Source organism: Pygoscelis adeliae, unplaced genomic scaffold (assembly GCF_000699105.1).
Source record: "Pygoscelis adeliae isolate BGI_AS28 unplaced genomic scaffold, ASM69910v1 Scaffold83, whole genome shotgun sequence".
Taxonomy (NCBI): domain Eukaryota; kingdom Metazoa; phylum Chordata; class Aves; order Sphenisciformes; family Spheniscidae; genus Pygoscelis; species Pygoscelis adeliae.
Genome location: NW_008824467.1, coordinates 2,345,064 through 2,367,473, shown reverse-complemented (window position 1 = coordinate 2,367,473; position 22,410 = coordinate 2,345,064).

The window sequence follows — 22,410 nt, the reverse complement described above, 5'->3', positions numbered from 1 at the left end:
CCAGACCCTTTAGTGAGCTATAACTGAGAGCAGATTCAAGAGGAACATCAAGTGCTTTTAAAAAATTCAACCCAGTAACCAAAATTATTTGATCTTTCATTGGCAGAGTGTGGCTGTTGTAAAAAGAAATTAAATACAGTGACCAATCAATGCCAAGTAACTGTAGATGAATCCAACCTAAACTTGGTTCAGATAAATCTTGGAGTATGCTCTGCATTACAATCAGCTTCAGGTCAGACAAACATATGTGCATATGCATGCGTCCATGAGTTCATGATATTTTGCATTTTTCCTCTGTTTTTTTTTCCTCTTAAAAGAATCCTTTACATTTTTACATCAGGCACACTGATATTCTTGTGCTGATTGATAGTCTTTTTCTCAAACAGGTTATTTCTGGAGGATTCTTCTATTTTACATGCAAGCAAATAAATAGTATGCAAATAACACACATACATGCCTCCTTTCTAACCGGAAGAAGATATTTTCTTCCAAACCTGATTTAGTTTGATAAATGTGAGAATATACTCAAGAAATATGCAGAATATAAGAAATATGCAACAAGAAATTTAGGCTATGCAAAATACTGGACTGGAGATACATTTAGTCATGGCATGGCAAATCCACTTATGAGTCCCCTGAGACAGCCTGGTGGGCTAGAATAAGAGCTCCATTATTCAGAGTTTCATGTCTATCACCCTACTTATTAGCATAGTTTTGAGGTTAAACCATAGTGTTAGTTTTCTGTGTGCATCCTCCTACTTATTCATTATCAAATTACTTTACAATGTTTATTTAGACTGCTATCATCTAGATCAAGCATACCAGGTCCTAAAAATGTAACTTCCCCAGTAACAAGACAATTTTCAGTGAACTGGTTTAGCATCTAACTTTAACATGGAACTGGAATCACCTTAGAAACAGGTTTTGAAAGTGGTTTTTCAAGAATAAAATACTGAGCTTGATGAACTGGGAACAGTGGAAAGTCTTTCAATAGTTTCGATAGGTTTTGGATCAAGACTAAGGTCTCGTTTTTGGAAAGTACTTAAATATGTGCATACATCTGTCCCTATTCAACAAAAACATTTAAGGACATAGGCCAGTGGATTTTGTTTCATGATTAGAGGTCAGGTAGACTTATAAGTGTTTTCCTGATCAAATATTCAATATTGACAAAAATATCCAGCACTAAGTACAAAAAAATACAAACAATGAGGCCCACATCTAGGCTTTTGTCTATGCTAGAGTAAAATAAAGAAATATTTTCCCCTGAGTTTAAGAGAGCACTTTGCTTCCAAGCTACTCTTTACTATCATCACATCTATTCAGATCTTTAACACTTGATAGAAGTATTCCAGTGTGCTGCTTGCCACCCTCACGAGTAACACACGACACTCCTCACCCACTTCATGGAACTCAGGATTTTTTCTGTAATGCCTTCAAGAGTGATTCTATCTATCCACTCACATGGTCATGTCTAAAAAAGTTTGAAAAAACCTACCCACTCACCTAGCCAAGAATTGTTGATCTTACAGATGCATCAGCCCCAATTTTTTTGTAGCAGTAACTTAAAGCTTCCTACTAGCCACTTATTATATTTGCATGATGTGAGACCTGCTATTGGTTTGCATACATGCCTAGCTGGGTGGTAACATTGGATAAACACAGACAGAAAGAAATGACTGTGATCTCAAATTGTGAAATGTAGACAGTGCTCATTTTCTGGATAAATGTCTATAAAGTACATACATGTCTCTCTAGGACATGCATTATTTTGCCCGTTTTTCATAAGCAGCTTATAGCTCCCAGGACCTTGAACATTTTCTTGTTCAAGACATCACTGCTTTTTCTTGCTCCTCCATCTCTGTTTTTGGCTATGTCCACCAACAAATGGCTTAGGAAAAGTCTGAGCTGAGCTAATTTAATTCATTCCTGTGTTCAAACTGAACGACAGTTGAGCAGCATTTGATGGTGTTCCCATGGCTTGTGTGCGAAGCTACAAACAAGGGGAAAATGCAGATCAGAATGAAACTCCTGTCAGCTGTCATTTCCCACTGATATATTTTACTGTAATTATTACTTTTTGAAAACTGGCATACATTGTAAATTACAAGGTTATTTAAGTTCTGTAGATGTACTACATTCCTACTCTGAAGTTTTTGAAGAAATTATTTCTTTTTATGTGCTTACAGTAAAACTCAACTCTGCCAGAGAGAAAGTATACTATGTTTTAAAGTGATGTGTATGTAATGCATTTCAATATCTCTCTGGCATCTCTGCACATTTTTTTGAAGCTATATACATATATAAAGAGGAACTTTTCAGCACCAATCTCATGTTTTTATAAAACGGATTGCATGACACCCAGAATATATTATGATGCATCTGTTTAACATGCTTAACATGTACTTACCAGAAGTACAAATTTGATATGTTACACTTCTCTAACCTTATGTTTTCAGTACAACACTATGCCTTTTTAGCACTGACTAGGAAATCAGATTGAATATGTCTGGGAATACAGTTTCACATTGTGCATAATCCTGGTTCTGCCACTGAAGAAAATCAATGAGGGTGAAGCATTGATCTCCTTGCAGAGCGCAAATGCAGTTAGCTCTGAAACACACTGCTGGGGATTTTGTTATTCAAGTCATTCGATTGCTCAATGTGTTTGCTAACCAAGTTCTTATCATGCAGCACCTCACTAGCCTAAGCTTAGCTTCAGTTATGTATATAGTGAAAAAAGGTCCCTTTTGGAAGAAGAAAAAGGCTTTACATACGCACAGTTCTTCTACTATGTGTATGTTTGCTCAAGGCTAAACTGAAATGCCTTTTCTTCAATGACATTTCACAATGTCACCAAATATATGAAAGTCTCACAGAAGGATGTGTGAATATGAATCATGCCAGGAAAATATTCTCTTCTCATATGATGGATTTTATTTTAGTCTGTGCTGGTTAGTCAATTTGTTTTCCTTTTTTCTTAGAGAAGGAAATTTGATCGAGTATTTCTTGATGTTGCCAAACTATACATCTATTCTTGCACATAGATACCTTCATAATTACAGGTATGACAAATGCACGCACACACACATACACGCACACCTTAGCTAGAGAGATGTACTTAATTTTTTATTTATATATGAACTGTATTTCATTCTTGTCAGCAAAAATATTTTCCTAACTTACAGCCTTCCAACTGCAGCAATAAATCAAATATTTTAAAAGTGATTGCAGATGATTCATTTAGTGCTGTCATAGTATAATGTTTTCTTTAATGAAAATTTATATCATTTCCCCTGGAATAAAACTCAGTTAAATAAATTTGTACTGAAAGATGAAGGAGAACTGATACATTCTGTGGTAAACACTGGCTGGTGCTTGACAATAGACAGGACCCTGAGCTGCTGAAGTACTCTGATGTCATTTAATGCATCTATTCCAAGTTAGGATTTTCCATAGTATTGCTGTTATACAAATATATGTAGCTGAACCAAGTGGCATTTGTATTAAGACATAACTCTCACAGATCAACATTAAGCTGCAACTATATAAAGCAGTTCCTCAGAATATTAACAAGATTAAGACAATGAATTCTGCTTTAAAGCATACTAAGAGCAGACAGCAGCTTTGGTAGTAGAAAGGGGGAAAAAATGCTCTCTGGTTTTATTATTGTTTGAGTACTCAATATTTAGAAAAATGAAATATTAACTGGAATATTATAGTAGGAAGTATAGTAGATGAAAAGGATGCACTGCAAACAAGTGTTATCTAAGAGACTAATATATATTATTCTTTATGTATTATGACCACAAGTTTGGCATAATTACAATGAAAAAATAAGCAAAACAGGAGTGTTTCAAATGAAACATTTCCTCTGGCCATTCAGTGTTACACCAGGAACAGCTGATGTTCACAAGACAGCAAGGCCTTCTATATTTAAGCAAAGAGCTGCTTTATATTAGAAACAATTACAATAAATCACCAAAAGCATCATGCAGAACTCAATTGGTGGTGAAACATTCAATACCAATTGAGCAGCAGTATAAAATTAATAGCTGAGCTTTTCATCTGTCTATCAGTGGATTAAATTAACTCACTTTAAAATGTGAATACTTTGAGAAATTTTGATATTGCATAATTAGGTATTTTATCACAATGGTGTGTGAATATAATAAATATAATGTCTCTCATGCATATAGCACTGCCTTCAAAGCACATACCACAAAATATAAAGAGTTACAATAGAAATGAATAAAGCACCCTGTCCCAGGGTAAAAAAGAAACTCTTAAAAATCCTTACAAGCAACCAAATTAAATAAATGTTTTCTTTTATGCTCACTGACTTAATTGTGTGCTTCCAATAATTCAAATCTTGACCTCACAAAATGCACAATTATGGGACCTTCTTAAATAGAAGGGTAACAGATAGTCTAAACCCAAACCCAGTCCAACCTCCTTTTGTTGCGTGATATCTGGGCCCATGCCACTACCTCTTCGCACTCTTGAACCTCCAGCTGTGACTTCAAGCAACAGGAAAGCTACAAACTAGGATAATCTTCACATTGCAAAGTGAAACACCTCATCGTCTTTTCATCCTCCCTTGTCTGTTACTGCTGGTGACTCAATTATTTCTTACTCTTCTTTTTTTTGGAGTTCTAAATTGTGAATTTAATTTCTGCTTTTTTCCCTATATTCATGGATACCATTACAAGAACCCACTAGGTATCCTGTCACAATGTCTCTAAAATCCATTAATTTTATTTCTACAACCAAAACTTACATACAGATTCCTACTACCTTTTCCTGTGAATACTGCATTTCCAGAGAGGAGAATGAATGCTTCCTTATTATTTGCAGTTCACTCAAAATTAAAAAAAAAAAAAAAAAAAAAATCTTTAGCTCGGTGCTTCAACTACCTGGATCAAAATACATCCCCACATCAAAACTCTTCATCCTTTTCTTCAAGGACAACTTACCTTTTACTTACGTTTCTGTTACTGTCTTTTTCCACCTACCATAAATCCCTTGTATGTCTACTGTTCTTGTTTACACGCCAACAGAAAGAAATTACTTCCTGAACTCAGAACTGGGCCACAACCATGCTCTTATTTTCCCTTTCTTTTCCTACATAGGCTCCTACATAAAGCATGTTTCTTCCACAGACATGGGAAACACAGTTTGTTTCTTTGAGAAATGTGTGAAACACTGACAATAAAGATACATCAAAATGAGATGAAAATAGATCTTTCTCTTCCCTCACTTTCCCTCAATAAACCTCTAAAAAAACTATCTCAAGCCAACAAACAACTTCCATGGAAATTCTGGCAATACCAGAATACTCCTTTTTATTTCACCCTTACCAGCTCTGAAACTGAAGTTCAAGTCAAAGCAAGTGTGTTCATCAGAATAGCTTTGCTCTTCCGTTTTTTATCCGTATCACTATCGACTCACCTCAGAATTAAACAAGACAATGTGCTTTTTTTTTTTTAATCATTATTATTTTTTAAAAATATAAAATAAAACCACTGGAAAACATGTTATCTTGATATTCTCAGCGTCCTTACAAGAGCTGGTTTAGTTATTAATTGTGAATTAAATATCTGATGACTCCAGCTTTTTCCTGTATGTGAATAATTTGTAAACTAATCCTAATTTCCACAAAATATCTTTCATGCATCTGTGCTGAATAGTTTATGCAAACAAATATTAGCCCTTGGCTTGTTTGCAAACTGCTGACTTAAAATGTTTGTTATTCATGGCAGATGACTTATCAGAGAGTTAACACTTTATTGATTTAATGTTCTGATAGTTTTTAAATTTTAAAGGAACCACAATAGACTCTGAGCTGTATGGGGAGTGGTTTCAGTGGGTAGGAGGAGAGGAAGCATGGATAACCCAGATAAAAATGAAGCAAGGATAAAACTAAATGTATGAAGTTAGACTATAGGATCATAGTACCTTTGACTTTGAGAATAAATGTAAATAAACACAGAAAGAGGTTTTAAATGTAATATATATTTTTAAAAACAATGGCATTATTAATCCAAAACCCCGTGTGCCAGAATATGCAGTTAATGATATTTCCAATACAGATTTTCAAGTGAACTTCTTATATGCACTGAAATACTAAAATTCTCTGGTTTTGGAATCAGAAGCTTTCATTACAGAACTGGTGATTATTCATTTAATCACAACCAATGATTAAAACAAGTAATTTATACCAGTGAGATGAACATACATTATATAAATATAAGAACACAACTATCCCATACCACCTTGTAATAACTTTCAATCCCAGTATTAAGAAACCAATTCACTTTCAATGGTACCTCGTGTAATGCTACAGAACTATTCACTTACACAAAAGTTTACTCTCTGGACATGTTAATGAAACAAATGTACGTTTTAACTTGCATAACGTTATGTTAGGCAACACTGAAAGCATAATTAGCTTTCAAAATTATGAAAATACAAACAGAAACAAATCCAAGGTTTTCTAATTATTTTGAACATAAAACACATTTTCACAAAAAGTGGAGAAGTACAAAGCCATTCCTTGACTAGCTCCTGTTCTGTAAAATGAATAAAATAGAGGCAACACAGAAACATTTGCTGATAAGGGAACAGTGCCCAAACCCAAAGACCTGACATTCACTTACTGCCACCTTTGGAAGCAGCCTGCCTCTCCAGGCTCAATCTCTTGCCATGTCTCATTGAGAGATCTCAAAAAAAAGTGAGCGAAGTCAAGGCTTCGTAATTTAGACCTGTCCAGTGAGTATATGTTAGTTATATTTTCTTTATATGTAAGAAAGTGGTGATAATCTTCAGTGACATCTTCAGTGACATCTTCAGCTCCTTCCTTTCGTGAGGCATAGTTGACTATTACCTTGATAAAATATTATTGTGTAAAACTGTGATTCTGCAAGTTTCTGAGGAGGAATTTTGACATAATACCAATTCTGAGTGTCTGTGGCTCAGGGGAGCAGGAACTGGCAAAGAACAGGTTTCCTAAGCCCTAGACAAACACTGGATGAGTGCAAGCTCCATACTGAGTGTTTGTCTGAAACACTGTCGAAGCACATAAACTTTTTGTACGCTGGTGAACTACTAATTAAACTTGATGTATTTATGTCATTGTTTTGTATACAGCACAGCAAGTGATTGCTTACATTCCTAATACTGAAAGAAAAAAATGCAGCATTTCCTTCTTCCAGATAAAACCAGACCCTTGTGGTGAAATGCACAGTGCCCTTGCTGGAACTCAGTCAATGTCAAATATTTAATCCAGACTTGAACTTCATGACTGTGCAGTCACCTGTAGTAGATGCTTAGAGACATAACAGGATTACAGGTTTAAATCTTATATATTGGTAGTTTTTGAACCTTCAAGGTGTTATCAAAACATAAATATGCATCTTCAAGTGAATTCTGCCACAGCAGCCTTCCTCAGCACACAAAGATTTGATCCGAGTCTGTGGTTCTTGCTGAGATACTCATTGCATCATTGTCTATTTTCAGCTTGTTACATTAATCAACACCTATCCCATTTATTAAACTGCTTCCTGCAGCTTAGGCATTTGAAATTCAGAGTGCCAGCAAGCAGCTGCCAGGCAGCGTGAAGGAAAGAGGTGGGGTAGATTTGAGTAATGTACAAATTGAATTTCAAGTGACTGAGAAGCCTCTTTATCTCTTAGTGACACAACCAGTGATTGTAGCAGTATTCTTAAAGGAAATGAAACCTGGAGCCATGGTTCAATCATTGGGTAGTTACTATAGCCCTTCCCAGCAGTCTTGCTGGAACTACTGATGAGTGTGACCTTTGCAAAAATGCACAAAGCCTTGATTTCTGCACGGTTAACCTTTGCAAGCTGGAACCCTCCTGTGGAACCTAACCACAACAGAGGGATGCTTTGGAATAAAAACACACACACGCATATTTTATGAAAGAGCAAATTTCCAAAAAAGAAGGAAAAAAAAAAAAAGAAAATAATAAAGGGAGAAAGGGAAAAGATTTTGGATAGACGCATTTAACAGTTTTCCAAATAGTCAATTACCTACATCTCTGTTTTGATCAGTACTTTTCGCACTTCTCATATTCCACAGGTAACAGTCAATCCAGAAGTCTAGCACCAAAGCTGTTTTCCTCAGAAGTGTTCTCTGTGCTTTAGAAGTCACTCAGCCAAGAAGCTGACAAAACAGAAATTCAGTACAATCTTAACGTCAGGGTTCCACCAAAATCATAGTGGATATAGGCACTGCACCCAGGCAGTCAGCGGGCTCCCACCTCTCCACCAATGTTCGTCCCTTGTGCACCTGATATCCATGAGAGATTCCAGGCATCCAGATTTGTGTGTGAGAATAACCGTCATTTAAGAGAGGGTGGATTACCGTTTTCCCATCCTTGCACTTCAAAACTTGAGCTCAGCCATGAGCATTATTTTCTTGAGCACTCAACCCATGTTGCCTCAGCCAGGGGTGTGTGCTTCTAGCATTTCTTCAGGGCTGCTTGAGAAAGCAAAAGTCCATAATTTTCCTTACCTAAATTTCAACCAGTGCAAAACAAATTGTCGGTGACCATTTCAGCCAATGCCACAGCAGGTAAAAGAGGATGCAAGCTGATGGAAGGCTTTGTAAAGATCTCTCCTAGAGGAATCTTGATGATGATATTTTACTCTTCCAGGCTTTTTTCTTATTATCCTTGATGGCACTGATAACTGTTTGGAAAGCTTTAAATATCTCTTTGAACAATGTGAGAGGCAAAGTAATATTCTTTCATGTTTGGTTGAGTTGGTTTCCTGAGTGTATGTCTTTGTAGAAATGATGTTTCAAGTAAGATATTTGGAAAAATGACTTTTTCAAAAACAAATCCTTACAATGTAAACTGTGCATTCATAGATTTGTCTGTATACCTTTTAGTTTGGTGTATAGAAGTTTTCTCTCTCACATGTGCTGTCCCAGTATATATCCTTGTCATGCTGGTAGTACAAAATTTGCTGTTGTATTTTCTTTTGTGATTTCAGTCAGGCCAAGATACCAACTAAAGCATTTAACATAGAAAAAGGATGAACAATATCAAATCACAAGAAGGATTAAATGGCAGAAGAGTGTGACTGAAAGAGCACAAACTGGACAAATAACTGACTCACAAGGTGTTTTATCTTTAATAGTAAATTAGAATCTTCATCTTGGGAGGCCATATATTAATTGTCACAATTTTTGTTTCCCTGGACAGACTGAAAACATATCACAGCTTTTTGCAATGCATTCTGTAAAACTACATCTGTAAGATACATGGGTAAGAACAACTTCATTCTAACCTTCAAAGTGAAGCCACATGCTTGCAGCAGGAAAAGCACTTTAATTCATTCTAGATGACCTTTTCATTGAAAAGCAAACCCCTGCCCTTAGGCTATTTAGAAAGGTTAGGTGTACCTTTTTCCTTTTACTATTATGAGGCATATATTTATTAGTGCTCTCTAGTGGTTTTTTTCACACCAACTCCAGTTAGCTTTTAGAAAAATCAGACAACTCCCACCTTCATCCCTACCCTTCTCACTTTTGTAGATCATCATTAACTACTTTGAGACTTCTGCTTTTGAGATCTGAGTGTAAAAAAATTTCATTCAAAAAAAGAGAAAAAAGAAAAAGCTCAACAGTATAATTGATACTATTCAGCAAACAATAGGTCATTAAATAGCCAGCCTTCCTATTCTTTAAAACTTGTTTTGGTTGCTTTAAATAGTCAATTTAAAGGGAAAAAATCTCTAGTGAAATGGTATTAAATTTGCTGGTTTTCATCTCTGCCAGTAAGGATTTTGGTATGGATATATGGAGTTAGCACCCAGGGGACAATGTTAATTACCAACAGAGGAAATCATGTTCAGCATGCAGATTGGTGAAAAGTCTTTATTAACTGCTAAGAAATAGTTAATTTGTCATTAGTCAGAACTCTGAACCAGAGGCTGCTGCCTATGAACCATTGATTAAAGTTTATGGTAGCAATAACCTCACTGAAAAACATTTGTTACCATACTTAATGACCAGATTTAAAACCATTAATCTTCCTTTGCAGGTTAACCAACCAAATGGGTGTAAGCTGTTTATAACAACCAATACCACCGATATTAATATTCAGATGCTTTAAACATCAAACAAGATTCTTAATATATAGTCTATAGTGACTTGTGTATTAATAGAACCAAATATGAAAGAAAAGGACCCCCATTCCAACAGACACAGCATGATATTGTAAATAAAAAGGTATAATTTGGCTTTTAACTAGCACGTTTCCTTAGATAGAGTGCATATGTTGTACAGCAGTAGAGTGCCATAGTCCCCTTCCACAGAAGTACTGACAGATGGGGGAATGTGCAAGAGTGCACGAGAGGTCCTTATGATGGACCAGAGTCAGGGGCAGTATCCACTGTGACTGTAACTACTGGGGCAGTGTTGTAAGCACTGTGTTGCACATCTTCATGGTGATGAGAAGGTGAACTTGCCCTCTACCTTACCTATGACACAGAGACAGACCTGCTCTGCCTGAAAGGCTAGTCTCCATTTCCATAGGGAGTAACAGGCAAACGGTGTATCAGCCAGTGCAAACACAGAGGATACTAAAACGAAATTGTAGTTTACTCTGTTGGTAATTTCCTAATCAAGCCAAGATCATCTCCACCAAGTTCAAACCAATATATCAGTCCTTCAGTCTACTACTGAGGCAGCTGCACTCCTTGTTTTTCCCTCACTGCAGATTTCCTGGTGTCCGCTAGTACGACAAGTCTAAGGTACAGAGCAAAATGCTTGTGTGAGTAATTCCTTTTGCTGGGATTTGCACTTAGTTCCTTTCAGTCTTGGAAAATCAAACAGAGGATATACTTACTCTGAAACCTGTCCAGCAACATTTCTCTCAGGAGTACTTCTGGAATATGAGTGTGTCCCAGATTACTGCCTATACCCTCTAGAAATGTTTTGATTAGATTAGTGTACAGCATGTGCTTCATTCTGGATGTCTGTAGTCATTGGACCAGTGCCCAAAGCGAGAAGCAATGCTATTCTTAGAAATCCTATTTGAAGGTTACAAACCATTGCAGGATGCTATTTCAGGACAAGCTTTGCCGTGCTATGACCTATTGCAAACAAAGCCGAAGAAACTGCAGTGGACCACTGACATTTTTTATGAACCCATTTTAGGTTGGCTGAACATGCACAGCGGTATGTACCTAAAAATGCATCGGTGGCAGCATTGTTAGGTTTGAGGTAAAGAACAGATAGCCTTAGCAGTGCATAAGCACCTGCCAGCTTTCACTGAACTTAACTAATGCAGCTTTACTGTATACAGCACCTCTGGGATCTCAGTAATGAAGTGACCCATCTTTAATAATTCTCCAAATCACAGTAATACAATAACATTTGTAGCCCAATCACTTAAGATAGTTGCTCTTGAGTAGCAAAATAATAAAGCAGGAACATGTGGGGTGGTTAGATCAATAGAGATGGTAATAACGCAAACGGTAGCAAACTACAGGGCTCTTCTATCAGCGGAGCAAGTACTTACAACCAAAGACAGCAGCTCTGAGGAATTCAATTGCTCTCAGTCATTTCCTTTTCTGATGGCTATTTCATAATTGTGGGAAATTTCATGTACATATTAATTCTTCAAATATTCTTGGCCAGCTTCCATCCAGTAAACAAGCTTTGCTATTATCTGAGTATTTAACTCAGCCAAACTCTCAATAATAATTTGATGACTGGATTTCATATTGCTTTGGGAATATTTGTTAACTGAATGGCTGCACTGAGAGGTTGCAATAAAATATTCTTGAATTTTGGGGCTTTTTCTCTTTTTGTGGGTTGCATTGTTTGTTTTCCCCCATCCATTACAATATTGGGGGGAAAAAAAAAGAGCAGTTCCTTATACGCAACAACAAATTTCACCAGACAAATTGCTTTTGAGGTAAACCTCATCTAAAAGTGATTTTTCTGAAACCAGATACTTAGAAGAAAATCATGTCTTGGTGTAAAGTGCATATTCCTGCAATCTTGTGAATTTGTCCTATGGCTCATTAGTGAAATAGTACTTAAGAATATTTGACTTTCAGTAAGGAGCTCACACCTGAAAATGATGAAGAAGTGTTTTAAGCCCAAATAACATGTGGATGATAAGCATGGAAAATCCACTTATGGGTTTTCCACGTCGTAATCTATGATGATACTCATAGCACGACTCCACAACATGCACATGCTGTGTTATCGATGGATGAAAAAGTACAGTTTCCTTAGTGTGGGCACTGTCATGGACAGGAGAGAAAGTCTGTGTGAATATATCATTTTCCTGCATTAGATAGATAGGGAATAAACTACACAAGCAGACGCACTGTCTTTTGACTGACATAAGGAGAATCAGACACAAAGGCTAATACCAGTGCAACCATATTGGTAAAATGTTACACCACAACTGTGCAGAAGCACTGTGCCTCGCTGAGGCCTTAGTGTTTAGCTCTTAATGAGCTTTGATGTTCTCCTTCCTGAAAACCCTTTTATGCTTTCTGTTGTATGTTGACTCCATATGGCACTCTGATGAGCTCACACTTCTTCTTAAGTACTTCTGTATCAGAAAACAAGAGCAAAGCTGAAACAAAGTGAGTCATCTGTTTTAGTCTTTGCTTTCACTGCATGAGATAATGTGGAGGTGTTAATTACAAGACTTCACTGAGTCTTGACTAATAACAGTGTGCAAACAAATGTATGTCAAACTCAGCTACAGAAAGCTTCTACTAATAAGGTAAAACTAGCAATTAGAGCTGACAATGAAGTCATACTTTTCCTTGAATATTCATTTATGAAGTCGTTGTTTGTAGGTTTGTTTCTATTTTCTTCAAGGAAACTAATGGGAACTCCTAGTCATTCATTAAAAATGACTTAAATATCATTTGGTGAGCGAGCACACTGGATTAATTCTCCTTTGTACTAATCCACTGACCCTTTGCATCAAAGGCAGAGAAGTAATGTTCCCTGAGATTCCCCAATCTGTGACCTTGGCATAATAAGAACAAATTGAATTCCCAGAAGAAGAAAAATGACACTGACCATATAAAATCACTAACCGCGTGTCTGAAACACCATTCATTTCATTTAAATTCTACAGTGGAACTCCTTCAGTTACAAGAAGAACGAATATGATTAGCACACTAAACTTAGTCCTGCCACTTGGTCTGGGGCTTTTTTTCCCCGTCTTTACAAAGCGGTTTTGACATGCTTCTTTAAACACACAAGCTTTGCGTTCCCATGCTGGATGAATGCATACCAGGAGGAAGCAGGCTGCACACTCAAATCTCTTTATGTGCCTGAATCCCCAAATAAAAACAATTGCAAGTTCAAACTCAACCATGCTGACTAATTCCATATCCATGGATTAATTATTCCCCTAAAACTATTTAATGATTATTCCAAAATCTATTAAATTAAATACAGATAATTTCAGGTTTCGGGTTTTTTTTAGTAGCATTTCTAGTGGAAATTAGAAAATACCATCCTGGAAAACCATTCGCTAGAAAATATTTCATATGTAGCTGACAAATTGAGGACATTAATTTATTAAAAAAATAAGAAAGAAAATAAAATAATTCTGTTTGGAAAGATCCTTTCTTTGATCACCAGTCTCCATTTTCTCCCTATGTTATAATGTAAGCCATTCCCAACGTTAACATATGGTGGCTATACACCACTGCTGAGCATTGCTGAAACTGTGCCGAATATAATGTTGCTCTGGTACATCTTTCCTCACAGTGATATCTGTCTGAGTAATAGTTTGGCTTCATATCATTTGATCTATTCCCAAATATACTTCTGGGTTTTATATCTAAGTATCTATGGAAATCTATAGCGATATGTATATCGATATCTACATGTACACACCGACACACTTTATCAGCCTCTAATCCTTTGGCTGAACGATTGTTTCCAGACTAAACTCAGGGTTCTTGTTGGCCTACTGCTCTGGGAAGGAGAAGACAAGAAGACTAAAACTGTCACTAGCCACTGCATGCTCTCGTTTCTGCTTCCATTTGTACCTTGGCACCAATGATAACAACAGACTGGACTGACAACCATAAATCTGCAAACTTAATGCAGAGACTTGGAGTCCATTCTATTCTGTGGGTGGCTGAAGAGTGGGAAAGCTAAAATTTTCGTAGCTGGAGCCTCTATTTTAATTCAAAATGCATCTACAGAGGAGGAGATATTGTAACAACTCTGTTATTTTCACAGCAAAACCCACTGATATGAAAACTTTGTTTGATGTTGCGTTTCTTTATCCGGTAACCTAGGCAAATATATTTGAAAATAAACAGGAATAATGTTAGTAAATTCAAGACGAGGTTTGCAGATAGAGGTAATAGAGTTTATTAGGCCAATACAGTTGGAAAATCAGCAAGTTATTAATTTTGAAATACTTTATTTGGTTGTGACATTAACCAAAGCTTTGAAAAAATGATCACATTCTTCAGGTACTGTTCAAAGTGCATATCATGCCATTACACCTTTAATAGAGAATTGGTGAAAGTAGTGTTTTATGCATTCTTATTTTATTTGCAAGTTTATAACTACTTACAGGCACTTAAAACACAAAGATTTCCTCTGCTTTAGCAATGCAAAATCCACCACAGACCTCTACGGCGAAATAGTTAAAAACAAATAATTTAAAGGAAACAAAATCAGGAGGAAAACTTTTGCCTTCAGTGAAACAGAATTTTGTAAGAAAGTGTTTCTGTTAGTTATTTCTTGCAGCAGGTATTGGCTGTCAAGGTAATGCATTACTACACCATTTGGAAAAAACTACAGTTCTAATTAGATGAGCAAATAAATGTTCATTTCAATTTATTAATATAGCTGCAGGCCTTGTTGCAATTTATCTCTCATTTCTGAGACCAGTGCATCGCAGGCTGGAAATCATTGTGGTGAAGTAACGGGCTTTAATAATGGATACAGGCAGTGAATTATTCATGCAGAGAGGAGCAAGCCTTGATGCTTTCCACTCACTCCTTTAATTAACTGTGAGATGCTGACGAGCCCTATAGTTTGTCTAAGCTTTCTAAGTTTATCTCCCCTGTAAATATGAATTCTCTTGTAGCTGCAAAAATATTCTGTTTATCAACAGCTTTATCCAGAAAATATAATCCTGACAAAGTAACTGGTCTACTGCTGTTATTTTTTTGTATTGCTTTCATGTCAACACCATTTCTATAGCCCAAGTCTTCAATTTCGGCCCCCAAATTATCTCAGCTCTCCTCTACAAAAGTTATACAGCTTACAAATTTTGGAAAAGGTTGCCTTACGACTTTGACATTCAATGCACTTTCTCCACTGAAAGTGATGGATAGGGAATACACCAGTGAGAAACGTACCATACCCAAGGCATGTCCTCAGATCCCACAGGAGCACAAGGTAACTTTGCAGTGTTTCTTTTTTTTAATCCTAAGGGTTGCACCAGGGTAGTGGGCTACCAATGGCAATGGTGAGGAGAAATTCCTACCCTCTATGAGGTCCAAGTGATCAGTCATCGCAAGATTTTTCAAACTCCTGGGCATACACAAAAAACTGTGTAGTTTTGACTGTGCTTCATTCAACAGAACTGTTTCTGTGAGCCCAGTTATATACATGCATGATAATTTGTTGGGTCTGGCTCCAAACCAGGAAAAATTCAAAAGAGTATAGTTCGGGAAAACTTTACTAAGGCAAACGAAGTAATTGAGCTTTTCCTCTCAGTATATTGGACTAAGCTTTTGTTTAAAACTGTCAGTTTGTAACTGCTTAAAGTTAATGAGCTACAGAAGACATTTTTTAAGCCTGTATTTGGTGTAGCATCAAACAAACATTGCAAACTCATAACAAATGTAAGCGCTGCAATTATTTGTATGGGACTCTGTATGCTGTTTATGTGGGTTTACCAATGTGCTTTAACGGTTTCCTGTAGGGGATCAATGATTATAGCTTCTTAATGAAAAAAGAATAGTAAAAAAAAATCTTCAGAAATTTTTCCTCTTTTTTTTTTTTTAATGAGTTTCTTAATTACATATATGGAGTAGAGCGGGAGGAATGTACTTCAGAGACACTTTCTACTGAGATATAATTCAATGGTTTTGCTGCAGTCACATTAACGACATGCTTAGATAATTGATTGTCCTTTATCTGACAGATCTACATTGCTATTAGCTGTTACTAAGCAAGTAAAATATGTAGTGCACATGAACATTTATTGAGCAATTTTTATATTGCAATGGTAGGCTTCCTTTGACTTTCAGCATTTCTGAGCTAAAGAAAGAATCTGAGGGAGGTCTTATCCTACCACTTCTTTGTAGAAATTGAATCACTATTTCTATAAATCAAATACCATGTTAAAAGCTCAGTGAAGTAAACAATGATGTATGTGAATTAGCAGCACAACTTTAGTCAATACAAATCAAAGTGGCTTTATGAAGGTATTGACGTTTTCAGCTCTTGCGAAGGTTGAATACATTTAAGCATTTACCCCTGGAGGGACTGTTGGTCCAAATGAATCTATTCACTTTGAAACCAGATCATGGTCATGGCAGCAAACATGCTTACATAGACCAAACTAAACATGGCACTTATATTAACCATAGTAACTGTTAAATTCATAGCAATGCAAGTGCTATTCTTAATGCACCAAAATAGGGTTGAAAACGAGTACTTGATTGCAGTATACAAGCTGTATTTTAATTCAATTTTCCATTTATTTTTGTAATTTCAGGTAAAGGGAGTGGCAGTAAAATGCAATTATAACAACATTTTCACATATTCCACCAAAAAAGAAGAGAGCTGATTGTGATAACAGATCTGTTATTTTCTCATTTTCCTTAGTAAATTAAAGTAATGCCTGCTTTAAAAGAGAAATTGTATTTTGTTTTTATGCAAATGTTACACAGGATGTGCTAAATCTACTCCTGATTGTATCTGTGTAAACCTAGAGAAACTCCAGCAAAACCTTCCCTGAGTAACACCATTGGTTTCAGCAGAATTACTTGACATCGATGCTGATGTGCCAGGTCTAGCTGACCCTACGCGTCGAACATTGTTAGCATGGAAGCAGTGCGTGCTGAAGGTGGTATTTATTTCTACAGAAATAATGACTGTGTGAAAAATAATACCTTTTTTCTGTTTGAATAAGATCATGAAAATGGCCAGGCTTTACAGGATTAGCTGCGGGACAGGGAATCTCATGATTGTAATCATATGACGAGTGGGAAATACTACAGAATGCCTTGGTCAATAAAGAAAACTACACCCCTTGGTTCAAATACAAAATACATGCTGAAAGCCTTCACCTGACAATTTAAAACCTTTTTCTCAGTCTACACTGCTGTGAAGAAGTTGACCGGTACCCATGGGCTTAAAACTTAACGTATTGCCTGTACTTCAGTGTACAAAAGGGCAAACCTCCTTTGAATGCCTTTGAGTTTTCCTCCAAGAAAATAAAAACTTATAAATATCTCTTCAAACCCATCATGCTTAATAAATGTCGTCTTGCCTGAGGGTGCTTGCAAGAGACAAACATATATTAAAGGAACCTCACAAAACTGAAAAACAAAATCCCTGTGTAGTTGGAAGCAATAGATCTTTTTAAGCACATATGAAAAAAGAATTGTAAATTAAAATGTTCTCCACAATGGTTTTTTTGTAGGTCTCTCCTTCTCTAAAGAATAGTGCAGCATTCAAGTGTGGGAATGTTTCTCTTAAACGTGTAAATCACACATTTCACCTCGCAGACTGCGACAGAACCATAGCGGCAGTGGGGGTGGGGAGGACGAAATACTGGTCAAGCAGTGTGTTAATGAAACATTTACACAAGCAGTTTATGTGGTAGTAATGAAAAAGGCCTCTTTCATCCCATCCTTTCATTACTTAGCACAATCTTTAAGAGGATTAGTTTAAAAAAAAAAGGGGGGGGGGGGAGAATGTGCTTATCAGTGATTCTCAGGATCGGTGGTGCTGAGTTCTTAATAGATTGCCCCTGGATTTGGGATTACTGCAGCACAAGCTCTTTCAGGCGTCGCTACAGAACAGAAAGCAGTTTGTTTTTGCAGCATTCTCACCCTCAGATGAAGAGAGCTATTGACTTTGTGATGAAATGACACGGGACTCTAAGTTGCTGTGGACTGATCCCTTCTGTTGCTCCATCTTTCCCTTAAAGAAGAAACTACATATTCATAATGATTTCTTTACGGTGGATGATGCAGATTGCATTGAGACACGCACTAATTCCTCAGCTAATATGATTAAAAGCTGCTGACACTGTGAGTTTAGGCACAGCAAGCAGCAGACTCTCACAAAATCCCTGAGCTGGGATTCACCTCTACAGGCAATTTACCCTGGAGCAAACCGGTTACAGCGCCTTGTGCAATTTTAGTTCTGTTTGGATCAGGAATCATTTTGTACTGGCGCAGCGCACACTGGATGATGTGTGTGCACTTGTCTCCCTCTTCCTAGGTCATTCAGTACTCTGCTTTGTGTGCAGCACTGCTCTGCTGTGTGGCTCTGAGCTCGCTGTCATCGGCCACCGCCGCTTTGACCACTTGCATGTGGATACTCGAGCATCATTTGGGAGCACTCCGAAAAGTCTCACCTGTGCCAGACATGCTTGCAAATAGACCTATGAAGATGTCTCCAACTGAAATGAGAAAAAACGGCCCATACATCTCTTTTAACGATGCAAGGCCAGATCTGCAGCTGGCACAGACTGCCGAGTCCCACGGACCGCTGCAGGACACCGTGAGCATATGTTGGCCGCACACCCTGGCCAAAGCAACACATAGCAGGGTTTTTTTTAGCGTGGCAGCGGGCTCCTGCCATTTAACACAGCCTAGACAGAGGGAGCTGCCCTGGACTGTCCTGATGGATGCTGTTACTTGCCTGGTCCTGCCTCTGATTAGTTTGCAGTTGATAAATGCACATATATATTTGATAGTGTTGATCAGATCTTGCTGTTTAGTGGCCCTAGCACCTGTGCTGGCTTCCCAGCATTACCACCCTGTTTCAAATCTCCTCTTTCCCACTGGCTCAAGGACATAAACTAATGAGAGAAAAATGGGCAAAAACGGCATACTGACTGTTCATGAAATTAATTTCCATTCTTACTATAATTTCATTATGCACTGTCATGAAGAGATTTTATTTTCTGTCAGGTATGGGGAACAACGACAGAAGATAATCAGATATTCATCTTCAATTGTCTGATGTCTCTCACGCGGTATCTTTAAATGTGGGAGAAGAATACTGGATGACAAGAGAAGAAGTAAACATTTCTATTGATAATTCCACTCTTGATTGGAAATGGACTGAAATCTAAAAAAAATATGGGAATCTTTAAAAATACTTTCCTACTGTCAGTTAGGAAATCAAACATTTTATTTTCTCTCTAACCCTTAATGATATTGTATGAGAACAGTTTTCAACAACAATGAAACAAATTACAATTAATGATCTGGTAAAAAACACGATCAAGTAAGTTTTTCACTGGACTTAAAAAAATCACAATGGACTCCCTGCATCTGGAATCACCAAATGGGAAAAAAGTATTTCATAGTTCATTAACTATCTGCCCACTGATGATAGTTTTGGAAGTGGTTTGGACAGATCATCTGAAGCAGGCCTGGAGCATTTTAGTGTTAAAAAGTGCTCTCTTGCCTTTAAATCCTCTTTTATTTTAGTTTCTATGCTTTTGTTTCTTGACAGAGAGGAAGCAAAGTTAGGGGTTTGAGTGAGGCAATAGGAGAGAGTAAAAAACACAGGAACATTTCCAGCTGACGTTTTTTCTGTTCTGTTTCTAATTTTGACCTGGAGATCTCTCTTTATTTGGCTTTTCAGTCTGAATGGAGCTTTTAACTAGGAGCATGCATCTCACAATTGATAACTGCTTGAGATAATTATTTTGCAGGATTGAGGATTTCCCTTTTATTCCACACAAAATCTATATTTAGGATAATATTATGGTACCATGGTTAAGCATTAAATAGAATACACAATCTTAGCTCTGTGCCATGAACATTTTTAATTACACTAGACCTTAACTGCAAAACTAGTCTTCAGAATTGAACAATTTTTCTACAGCCTGTGTACAACATATGATAAGATTCCTCCCCCTAGATGAAAATTCCCCCCCCCCCCCAATTTTGTAGTCCATTTATTTTAATATGATAACAATTCTGTGTATTTCACTAAGTTAACTTTCAGATTGCAAGTTCTATCAGCCGATGGTTTGGTATTTTAAGAAATTATATTATAGGTTTCCATGACACCATAGTTCTTGCTACAAACACTCCATAGAGATGGATCAGGGCATAACCACAATGTTAACGTAGTTGGAAAATTCCGCAGACTATGCATGGATGTGTGTTTCTGTATATGTGTATGTCTACACACACATGTGCACATGCACACATGCATACCCATGACATTCTTAAAACAGAGCAAAAACAAAAAAACAAGTTTTAGTGGAAATCAAACTGTCAGTGTTGCTCGATTAAAAAAGAATATTTTTCCATTTAATCTAGATTAAATGGTATTTTTAATTATATATAAAGTATTATTAAAAACCTATTTAAAAAACAAACAAACAAACAAAAAGGATTATAGAGATGCAGACTGACAGCAGCTGAGATATCTAATGTCATGGTGTTCTGGAAATGAGCAGCCCCATCCTCCCCACACTTTGTTCTTCCTTTTGCTGGCCATGTGCATGAGCAAGTTCAGCTCACTAAATCTGCAGAAAACTGACCTGGTGGGTGTGGGAGAATATATCATTAGCTAAATTAGCTTATTGGGAGGTCCTGGAGCAGGTATGCGAGACTGGTTGGGATTACACAGCCAGATGCAGGGAAGTGAAAGGAAATGAAAGAGGAGTGGGAGGATGAGACCTGTCCATTGCAATGGTAGTGAGATGTTAGAACAACTCAGCTGTCTCAGAGAGACAGCAGTATTGAAAAAAATGGATGTCTTAAATGCATGTGTTGCCAAAAGATTGTTTTTGTATGAGGTCTTTCTGTTAAAAATAATAATCGAGGGAACTTAATTAGTTTTTACTCATTGATACACATACACAGAGTCTGTGTTTCTTTGAGCATTTCCTATACACATCTTCCAAGTGTGATTTCATTTAGTAGTATTTATTACATGGTATCCCAAAACACCATACCCCTCTGTCTAAAACACTAGTCTTGCAAAAACTTATGCATTTGATTTGCTTTATGTGCTATAAGGTTTTGAGACTGTACAGTCTCCATCCTTGGAGGGTTTCAAACCTTGACTGGGCGCAGTCCTGAGCACTCTGCTCTGACCCTGTTGTGAGTATCACATTGGACCAGAGATCTCCTGAGATCCTCCCGACCTGAATTATCCTATAATCCTAAATTGTCTCATGTGACTTAAAGCTAGCAAGTTAACACGTCCTTTTTAGGATTGGGATATGAAAGTTCAGAGACAGTGGCATAATATCCTAAAAGGGAATGATATGTGATCACATAATCAAGCACCTTGTGTACATATTAAAAGGCAATAATAATACTGGAAATATTAGTGGTAGAAACAGAAAGGCATGCAGAAATGGTAAAAATGAGCACAATCTGAAAAGACAAAATCCATACTAGGTCAGAAAGTAATAAACATGTTTGGTAGGAGCTCCTGATTGCATGCGATAAACTGGCTCTGTTTCTGCACACAAGAGCAGAAAGGATCATTGTGAAATTCTTGACAGACCGTAGAAGAAAACAGTATCAGTCTACTTTGCTACTTCAAATGCAGACCAGATGAAAGAAAGAAATAGCAGTGAGTTTATTCCATGTGGCTGGATCTATGCCCACAGAAAGATACAGATGTAAATAGACTAAGAAGCTGTAGTTTTCAATTTAAACTCTAATTGGTCAGTTTAGAAAGAAATTGAGGAAATTAAAGACAAAAGATTTGGAAAACATATGCCAATCAGTCACCATCTCAAGAAGAGTTTAAATTAATAGAGAAACTTGGATTTCAAATTCATTTTCCAAACAGCTCAAAATCCATTGCAGAGCAAACCTCAAACCTTCCTCTGTCCCTCTCATATGCACGCAAAAAATCTCTCACACAAGTTCGATGATAAATTCAGTCTAGGTTTACCTCACTGAGGGTGCACATAATTCCCTGGTTCCTCCCACTCTTTCACAAATCAGGAAATTATAGAACAGTTCCATTTACCTCAGGGAAAAGGAACGGCGAAATGAATTTCCCAGTGTTATCACAGCACAAGGAGCGCATTAACCTGGGAGTGGGGCTGCCTACAGCTAGACTGGATTGAACTAATTTGGGTCCTCTGACAAAGATACAGCCATAAACTTGCTATGTGGTCTACATATGCCTTTTAAG